Below are 11,198 nucleotides of genomic sequence, written 5' to 3'. Positions count from 1 at the left end.
TGCCCATGTACCTATTCACTTGACTTGAACAATTGCAATTCTATAGATTTTCATCTGTAATCCCACTCCCAGATTTTTTTTTTTTAAGATTTTATTTATTTGTTTGACAGAGAGACAGCCAGCGAGAGAGGGAACACAGCAGGGGGAGTGGGCCACTCCCAGATTATTTAATACAAATCCCAGTCATATAATTTCATCTTTAAATGTTTCATTGATACTAGCAGAAATCTTGAATTTTATTTCTGCTTTAGCTTTTTTTTTTTTTTAATTATTAAATTAGAGGGGACGAAGAGAATAGAACTGACTTCTATTGAGTGCTTACCATGCTAGAGACTTTCTCCTAAATTACCACTTTCAGTGATCAAACTCTGCAGGGCAGACATTACCATTCCCGTTTTTAGAAAAGAAAAAAGATAGAGAGGGGCACCGGGGTGGCTCAGCTGGTTTAAATGTCTGCCTTTGGCTCAGCTCATGATCCCAGGGTCTTGGGATGGAGTCCCACATCAGCTCCCTGCTCAGCGGGGAGTCTGCTTCTCCCTCTGCCTCCCCCATTTGTGCTCATGCTCTCTCTCAAATAAATAAATAAATAAATAAATAAGAAATAGATAAAGAGATAAATTTTGCAATGTCACTTACCTATTGAGTAGCGGGGCTGGGATCCAAACCTAAGTCTGTCTTACTGGAAGCCCTATGCTCTTTCCCCAAATCAACCCTGTCAGGCAGGGAACTAAAATGTGGTGAAAAGAAGAGTCTTATGCGATACTTTGAGGAAAGGGAGCTCTCTTCTACCTTCAGTCTTGCCTCCGTGTTATGAACGGCATTCACAACATCATGTATGGGATGTTTCCAGATCCTAACGGCTCCAGTATTACTAATACCATAATTCAGAATCCAAAAGTCACACGGTTTCTTAACTCACTGTTTGGATGCTCAGCAAAACAACATGGCCTCTGAAGGGTACCAGTACGAAACATACTTTAGGTTTTATTAGGATGGGACAGGCAGCAAGAAAAAGAAAAGCCTAGATATCACTGCAGGTATGAAAGGAGAAAAATCAACATGTCTAAGCATATGGAAACAATAGCCCTGCCAACTTACTAATTAGGAAGATTAGTTACCCAGGATGTAATTTAGAAGTTTTGTCATGCTAGTCTAAAATCTCCATTGAACGACATATCCCACAAATAATAAGAGTACCTATTAACATTTATTTCAATATTTTCTCCAAGATGCCACTAGCATATTATATAAAGTAAAAAAAAAAAATAAAAGAATAAAAATGTAGTGTTTTGTTCTATATTTCAAGTTTGTCTTGATGACAAAAACAGGACTTAAGATTCCTCAAGTAGTTTTCTAAATACCAGGTTCTTCTTACGTGAAATGCATTCACCACCTTAAATTAAGTATTATTCATGAGTTGGAAAGAATAAAAAATGCAATCCAATCATATAAAAAGTTTAACTCATAAACAATCAACCACAAAAGGCTGAACGTTTTCATATGATAGCACTAGTGTTTACTTCGAGATACCTATCTGTCTTTACTCTCAAACCTGATAATTACAGTTCAGAGTTTTAAGGTATCAAAAAACAAGCCATAATGCAATGTGTTCATTTCAGTTATGCACTCAAGGTTCCTAAGAAACAATTCATGGCTTAGGGAAAAACTCAAGTGTATCAAAGAGAAATATGATGTGTCAATATCTACCCACTTCCCAGGTTTGTCCCATTAAATCCATAAATGTGTCACCAGTTATTTATTAACCTCAAAAATCTTGTTTTAAAAGCTGATTAAGAATACTGTTTGTTGAGGGCACTTGGGTAGTTCAGTCAGCTAAGCGTCTGACTCTTGATTTCAGCTCAGGTCATGATCTCAGGGTCTTGGTATCAAGCCCTGTGTGGAGCCCCCAGCCCCGTGTGGAGCTCCAGGCTCTATGCTCAGCAGGGAGTGTGCTTGAGATTCTCGCTCCCTTTCTCTCTGCCCCTCCCCCACTTCATGAATAAATAAATCTTAAAAAGAATAAAAATCACTATTGGCTGCCTAGAGCCAAATATATAACTACTGCTTTTAATATCCCTGTATTTCTACTAAATATTTGTTGAAGGAATGAATGAATCCCAAATACTAATTACCTTTAAATTTAAAAAAAAATCTTTTTTCAATTTAATGATAGCAAGCAAGAAGATTTTTTAAATAATTCAACATTAAACTCTCAAAGTCAAAGCCTCAGAAAAAGGAAAGTTATGGTTCATAGCCACTGACTCATTTCCTTAGATGATTCAACCTCCTGGTTTTAACACCGCCTTGCCTTCCTCTCCCCCTTCAAATTTTAATTCAGTACTGGGGGGAAATAAACCACTGCTACTATGAAGCTAGCTTTCCTGTACCACCACATCATAATCTTTTAAATAAACTGTTCTTCTATAAGCTTTTATACACTTTTGATATTGAAGTCCTATTACATAATTCAATTAACAGAGGATCAAACATATATATGCTACAGGGATTTTTCTAAAAGTTAATGAAAACATTCAGGGATTTTTTTTCCCCACCTCTTAAAAATGAATAGTTAACTTGTCATTGGCACAAAGATGATTTTGTTAAAATGTGTATTTTTCTGCTACCCTGAACAGAACTTGGAAAATAAGTCTGTGCTTCAGCTTGTTTTTCCATGTATTCTTTAAATATTTATATCCCTCAAAGGTTGAGTTCTTTATGAATAAATTCATGGATTTACCTAATACAAAGTCCAGGCCGACAAAGACAAATTAAGAGAATTACACACAAACCCACCAAGGCATGTCTACACACGCCCATAATTCCTGGCCAAATGCACAGCGGGAAGGGGGCATCTGGCTCCCCTGCGAGTAAAAGCGACACAAGACCTAGCCGGCAATCAAGGGTTCGCAATCACGCGTCCTGATGCTGCTGTCGAGAAAGGGCAACGTGCGAACCATCCCCGAGTCGGGACACGTGGAGGTCTGGTTCAAACTCCCTCGCGGTCGCTCATCTAACCGAGAGCTGGAGGAACGCGCCCCCCTCCCCCTCACATCCATGCCCCACCCCCCTGACCCGCAGCCTTTCTTGTCAACCAGGCCCTCAGGTTCTGGTGTCTGTGGAAAGAAGAGTGTTGAGGAGTCTAAGATTTCCAACTCTCTCCCTCCTGGATGGAAGCACCTTCCTCATACATCACGAGTGAGTCTCTGTCCCTCCAAATCCTGCTGGTGTCCAGGAGCGCACGCAGGACTCCCGATAAATTGGATCGAGCGCAGACAGAGCTGTCGGATCACAGCCACCATGTCTTACAGGATTCAATGGTTTGCGTGTTTTTAAGATTTAAGTATTTGAGAGAGAGACAGTGGTCGTGAGCATGAGTGGGGGGAGGGGCAGGGGTGAGGCAGAGAGAATCTCAGACTCCGCCTAGCTCCGAGCCCACGTGGGGCTCAATCCCAAAGCCCGAGATCACAACCTCAGCCCAGCACAAGACTCAGACCTCAACTGACTGAGCCACTCAGGCACCGCAGGTTCAATGTTTAAAAAAATATTATTACCGTTTATTAGGATCTCCTTCCCTAAAGACTATTGCTTTGGAGTCAATAAGACTTGGATTTGAATATAGGCTCTCCCATGGAACAGCTGTGGTACCATAAACAAATTAAATTTTTGTGCATTAAGTTTCTTATCTGTAAAATGGGAGTAGCACCTATTTTGCTAGTCTTTTGTGAGGATTACATTTAAAGCCAGTAGCACACTGGTAGACACACACTTAATAATGTGTACTATTATTTAATTCTATACTTCATTTTGTCATCCTATAGATTTTTTTCCCCTCAACCCCTAAATCGTTGTGGAAGAAAATATCTAAAGTTCAGAACTGATGGTGACAGAAAGTATTAAACCTCAGTTTGCAGATCTTAAGAGAAGTTTCATAGTAAATTGATAACTCTATATTTTAGTTAAATTCGGGTTAATTGGCATGATGCTTCCACGTTAGAAATTCTTTTAAATTTCACTCCATGACTATGTGAGTGATAACTACAGAGAAATTTTGACTCTCAAGTTATATCACTAACTTCTATGATTTACTGGACAAGTCATAGCCACCATGGCTTACCTTCTACACTTGTGAGATAGGGATGCCACCGTCTACATCCGTATTTGCAGTGGGACTAGAATTACTTGCACATGGTCGTTATAGGCATTTCCAGAAGGAGAACCCCAACTATGCAAAAAGAGCAGCTTTAAGGAGTTAAGATTCACATTTTTCAAATGGATTCTTTTTCCAATTTTTCTTTACCTCTAGGAAATTGGTGGTAGGGAGCCCCTGTTCCTCATTTCCTACTCCACCCTCAACAATCAATACCTACCACACTTATCTGAATAATGTTTTGAAAATTAAATGACCCTCCTATAATAAAGTTTTTTTAAAAAGATTTTATTTATTTATGTGACAGAGAGACAGCCAGGGAGAGAGGGAACACAGGCAGGGGGAGTGGGAGAGGAAGAAGCAGGCTCATAGGGGAGGAGCCTGACGTGGGGCTCGATCCCAGGACTCTGGGATCACGCCCTGAGCCGAAGGCAGACGCTTAACGACTGCACTACCCAGGCGCCCCTATAATAAAGTATTTTTATAAACATCTGCACACATCTCCCCCTGATGACCACATCCTTAACATCTATTATCATCCCTTTCTCTCCAGCTGTTTGGAACATTAGCATTAGCAACTTCTCTACTGCCTCCTGTCTCTTTCATTGCAAACTAGTTTCTGGCCACTTCTCTCAAACTTACCTAAGGAAAGTTCTGGTGACTTTCTAATGTCAGTTCAAAAGAATTCATTTTGAACTTCAACCTTCTCCATCTCCCTGTAGGATATGACATCATTGATATTCTCTCCCATTTCTTCTTCGTCTTCTTTGTTAATACCCTCTTCTTCTAGCCACCCCTCAAACATTAGTGTTCCCCAGAGAGGTGTTGCATCCTCTGCCCTTTATTCTTTTCACTCCCAGGAAATCTCACTACCATCCGCGGTTCCAAAAGCCATTTACAAGCTCTCTCGTAAACCTCTATCTGTAGACTAAATGTCTCCTGACCTCTATTGCATATCTCCATATAGATGTCCCTGCCCCAGACACCTAAAATTTGCTGACAAAACTGGGCCTCCTCCCTTTAAACTTGCTCTTTTCCCTCTAATTTATGTCTTTATAAATGTAACCCTCATTAGTAGTCAGTCATGCAGATTTTTCCCATTGTTCCCTCTCATTCAGTTGGCCAAAACTCGCTGATTCTGCCTCTGAAATAAGGTTTCCTGAACTTTAGTCCTTGGCATCCTTATTCCATAGAATAGTTTTTGAAAAATTATTAGGGTTCTGTGATCAAATGAGTTTGGAAAATGCTGGGGGTTAAAGCAAGACTTCTAAGAACCAATGCTAAGGTGACTTGTGACTCAAATGTAGATATAATATGAAGAATTTCTCCAATAGTCTGGAAGTCTTTTTCCTAAGGAGTATCTTTGGTGATCACTGTTCTACAGAACATACTTTGTAAAATGCCATTCAAGTATTTCTCAGATGTGTTCCCCACTCCACTGCCATGGCCATTGTTCTCTTACCTAATCTACAAAAGCTTACCAGCCTAGGACCTTTATTCATCCATTTACAGTAGTTGGTAAGCTCCCTAAAATGTAAGTTTCACAAGGTTCCTAAAGGTCTCACAAGGTTTTTGGGGTGCCTGGGTGGTGCAGTCATTTAAGCATCCAACTCTTGGTTTTGTGATCTCAGGGTGGTGAGATCGAGCCCCATGTTGGGCTCCACACTCAGCAGGGAGTCTGCTTGAGATGCTCTCTCCCTCTCCCTCTGCCCCTTCTGCTAGTGTTTGCTCTCTTTCTCTCGAATAATAAATATTAATAAAATTGGCTTAAAAAAATCCCACAAGGTTTTCTCAGTACCCAAATTATAAAATCCAAAGTTCCTTTAAAAAACAAAGCCACTTCATGATCCAGCTCCTGACCATCTTTCCATCTTCATCTCACACCGGTGCACCTATGCTCCAAGCGTAATAAGCTAGCTGTCAATTCCTGGTGGTGCTGTGCGAACACCGTCTGACTTTTGCACCTGACTAACTGTTCTGCTGTCTAAAATGTCATCCACCTCTTACTTCAATAGTTCTTATCCATCCTTTAAAATTCACCTGAGGGGCGCTTGGGTGGCTCAGTCAGTTGAGCGACGGACTTTTGATTTTGGCTCAGGTCATGATCTCGGAGTCCTAGGATCAAGCCTGATGTCAGGCTCCTCGCTCAGCCAGGAGTCTGCTTAAGGATTCTTCCCCTCTCCCTCTGCCCCTCCCCTTGCTCAAGCACTCTCTCTAAAATAAATACATAGGGGCGCCTGGGTGGCACAGCGGTTAAGTGTCTGCCTTCGGCTCAGGGCGTGATCCCGGCGTTGTGGGATCGAGCTCCACATCAGGTTCCTCTGCTATGAGCCTGCTTCTTCCTCTCCCACTCCCCCTGCTTGTGTTTCCCTCTCTCACTGGCTGTCTCTATCTCTGTCAAATAAATAAATAAAATCTTTAAAAAAATAAAAATAAAAAAATAAAATAATAAAATAAATACATAAATCTTAAAATAAAATAAAATTCACCTCAGATGGAGCTCTTCTTCTAAAGCCTTCCATTCCTCTGACTACCTCCCATCCCCCAGCCAGAGGAAGGTGTCTCACTGGTGTGCACTCAGTGCACCATCTGTTATAGCACATCTTTGTAATTATCTGTATATACATCTCGATTTTCAACTGGACTGTGACCTTCTTGAAGATTTAGGAGATGTATTTATTCCTGTGTGTGGGGCCTACTACAGTGCCCAGAACCCAGTAAATAAATTCTTGGTGAATAAATGGATCAATATATACATTTTCTTTTAACTATTTCAACACTATTTCTGAAAACTCATTTAAATGTATAAAGTATGTGTTTTATCCCTGAAACTTTAGTTTGGGACCTAGAAAGGTGTTGGCAAACTTCTATAAAGGGCCAGATTGTAAATGTCCTATGCTTTGTGGGCCATATGGTCTCTGTTATAACTACTTAACTCTGGTGTTGCTGTGAAAAAGCAGCCATAGACAATATACAAATAAATGACCATGGTATGTTCCAATAAAACTTTATTTACAAAAACTGGCAGTGGGCCAGATTTGGCTCATAGACCATAGTTTGGGCATCCCTGGTCTAAAAGGTTCATCATATCACAATGATCCTAACTAGATCAAAACCTTCTAGTGCAGTTTTTGAAATTGTAGGCATGGTATCAGAGATAAGCATCCTTTAAGAATGAACCGTCCAATATGATAGCCTCCAGCCAGGATGCGGTTATTGAGCACTGGAATGTGGCTAGTCGGAACTGAGATGTGCTTTGAGTATAAAACGTACACTAGGATCTTGAAGGTTTTGCATGAAATAAGGAATGTATCTTAATTATTTTATACTGGCGAGGTTGAGATAATGTATTTGATATACTGGGTTAAATAAAACATTATTAAAATTGACTTTACCTGTTTTTACTTTTAAAAACGTGACTCCTAAAGCATTTGAAACTACATATGTGACTTGCATTACATTTATATTAGATAAAAATGCTCTGAGACGGAATAGTTACAAAAGAGAGTACGCTTAACAGATTCAGTCTCTTTTCAAGATTACAGATGAGGTACTTTACCCAGTTATCAAAGTGTCTCTATTCAAATCTGCTGTATAACCTGGTTTCTTTCTATCAATGATGTGATTATCTTTTACATAAGAATTAAGGATCGGAAATCTTTAGCTCTTTTTTTTTCTTAGAGATAGGGAGAGGGGGCAAAGGGAGAGGGAGAAAGACTCCCAAGCAGGCTCCACCCCCAGCGTGAAGTGACCTGAGCTGAAATCAAGAGTTGGAAGCCCAACTGACTGAGCCGCCAGGTACCCCTCAAAATCTTTCTTTCTCCTTCCACAAGTAATGTATGTCCACCAATTTATTTTATCTCACTTGTTTCTCATTTTCTCTGTGCTATACTTTGTCTTCATTTTCCCACCAGAATTATTAAGTCTCTTGAAAGGACTTCTAGCCTCTATCCATCCATGACTCTGATCCATGATTCTATACAAAACTACTAGATTCATATTTCTAAACATCGTGACTCTCTCCTGCTATATGACTATTGAAAAGATTCAGTGGCTCCCATCACACACACACACAAATATCCAAACTACTTGGTCTGTCTCCTGAGGCCTTCTAAAAACCTCATTTTCAATTTTCATTTTGAACCATATCTCCTCCACCAAACACTCAAGTCAAACATAAGATTGCAGATAAGATATAGGCTACTCAGTTACATTCCAATTTTAGACAAACAATAATTTTTTAAAGATTTTATTTATTTATTTTGAAAAAGAGAGAGCACAAGCAGGGGGAGCAGCAGAGGGAGAGGGAGAAGCAGACTCCCCCCTGAGCAGGGAGCGTGATAGCGGGCTCGATCCCAGGACCCTAGGATCACTACCTGAGCCAAAGGCAGACGCCTAATCGACTGAACCACCCAGGCGCCCTAACGATAATTTTTTATATATAATGTTAGGATATTGCTTGAGATATACTTGTACTAAAAATTGTTTGTGAAATTGAAATTTCACTGGGCACCATGTATTTTTTTTATTGAATGTTATATTAGTTTTAGGTGTACAATATAGTGATTTGACAACTTCGTATGTTATTCTAGGCTCACCACAAGTGTCGCTGCCATCTGTCACCATACGACACTATTATAATATCATTAACTATATTCCCTACACTGCACTTTTCATCCCCATGTCTTAGTCATTCCATAACTGGAAGCCTGTATGTCCCACTCTCCTTCACCCATGGCACCCTGTATTTTTATTTGCTGAATCTGGCAACCCTAGTCAGACAAGTGTTTTTTCTGCCTCGCAAATACTGTATGTAGATTACTACCCATGCACCCCTACACACATTTTAAGTGAGATAACACAAGTAATGCACTTAGGACAGCGCCTAGCACACAGTGAGCACGCAATAAGTACTATAATTCCCCTGAATGTGTGGGCCTAACTCAATTCCTACTGGGCTTCTCTAGCCCACTGCAGCCCACAATATAATACTTCTTTGCACTGTCAAGTACTTGACAGAGCCCTTGATTACTGACTCTGAACGTTTCATGTGTGTGTCTTTCCTAGCCTTGTACTTCTATCTCATATAGAAATTACTGACGAAACAGAATTTTTAAATAAGGCATTTTGCACTTTACTAAAATTATAAACTTTTACTCTTGAGCCCTGGCTTAAACACCGAAGTACATGATTAAAGCACTCTAGCTGATCTTAGACTCCAGGTTCTCGCGGACGGGAGGATAGAGTGTCAAGTAAACCTCACTTACAAAAAGTGAGCTGTAATAGGGTCTAAAGAGCAAGAAATTCACTTATTAAACAATACCTGAAATGCCTGTACTTATGACTTTATCAGGAAGAAACGCAATATAAATTGTACACACTGAATTTTCTAAAAACTTTTTCTTATCAATAAGCATGCAAATAATCAGTTTGGTGAAAACTTTAACTTTTCCTATTTTTTCATAATGATCTGTAAAATTCACAATCAAGTAGTCATGTGATTTTTACAGAAAAAACTAATTCTCAGAGTCCAATATCATGTTCTCCATTATACAGAAGGCTCAAATTATACAGGGTCTCAAAATCGAGTGATGATCAAATAAGAAAATTATGGGATATTACTCAAACTGACCTTTTTGTAAGCAATACACACACAAAATACTAAGTACAAGGGTAACCACTAGTTCACCTCAACCGGTACTCATAGTACAGTACGGACGACCCCAAGTGCGAAGTCTGGCTCTGCTACTAATTAACATATACCTGCCTAAGACTCAGTTTTCCCAGCTATAAAATGGAGGCTTTTCTCTCAAGTTTTTGTGAGGATAAAGAGAATATGCATGAAATGGTGAAAACAATGCCTGGCACATGGTACACATTCAAAATACGCTCTTATATTCTCTTATTCTTAGAATGTTTCCCAATTTGGTTATCTTTAGGCATAACTCCAACCTAGGACTTATTCACAAACTGACTTAGAAGAAGATATGGAGAGAAAGCACTTTGGTTTGCCAAATTAGAATAAACGTCAAAGATCTAAATTCCTGCTGCTATAACTCTCAATTTTTGTTGTTGTTGTTGTTTTCTTTTCTTTTCTTTTTCCTCTCTCACAATGCTATGACCTTCTCAGGTCAGTCTACTTGGCTATAATGGGAAACAGTTTTTATGGTCATGAATATCCAGTTTCACACAGATCCTTCTATGAACTACAAGTACTTCTATTTTTTAAAGCCCATTAGTAAATGTCCTCCATAAAACTTACTTCCATAATTCCTGTTAAATTATTGTTTAGTTTCTCTTTTAGGATATTTATAGATTCTCACATTCTACCATGTAAACAGTAGAGAACAACTCTCCATGCAAGAAATAATTCATGTGTGAATTTCCTAGTTTATACTGCTTGGAGGAATAACAGTACAAGAAACCAAATACCATGCAACATGTTAGTTTCCAAGTCAACAAAACACTTCCTCTTACAAGTTTCATAATACAAAATGCTGGACTCAGGACTTGATTACAGTAATATCAACTGAATAAAAGTCAGTTCAATGATGTTATCTGAACCCATTCCAAACTAATCTAGGTTATCTGGAGGAAAGGACACTTCAACAGAGAAACACATTTAACTTATATCGAAAAACCAGTAAAGTTACCATAAAAATAAGAGAAATAATTTTAATGAAATGATTCATAAGATCTTAAAGAATGTTAAAGTTGAACTTGAAAAACTACTGATTTCACACATTTAAACATATTTAGGAGGGAAAAAAATCCAGGTTAAACTACTCAATAAGAAGTCTCAAGGATCACTCAATGTTCAGATGTGGTAAATAGTATGAGAGCCACTGTGTCCTTAAGTTTTGATAAGACTCATTAACTGTGGTCTTTTACTTTGGATTGTTGGATTTCCTATATATTTGGTAATATTTTAAAAACTTTTTCATAGGGGGCGCCTGGGTGGCACCGCGGTTAAGCGTCTGCCTTCGGCTCAGGGCGTGATCCCGGCGTTATGGGATCGAGCCCCACACCGGGCTCTTCCGCTATGAGCCTG

This window comes from Ailuropoda melanoleuca, chromosome 20 (genome assembly GCF_002007445.2).
Source record: "Ailuropoda melanoleuca isolate Jingjing chromosome 20, ASM200744v2, whole genome shotgun sequence".
NCBI classification, from domain to species: domain Eukaryota; kingdom Metazoa; phylum Chordata; class Mammalia; order Carnivora; family Ursidae; genus Ailuropoda; species Ailuropoda melanoleuca.
This window is presented reverse-complemented; position numbering follows the sequence as displayed.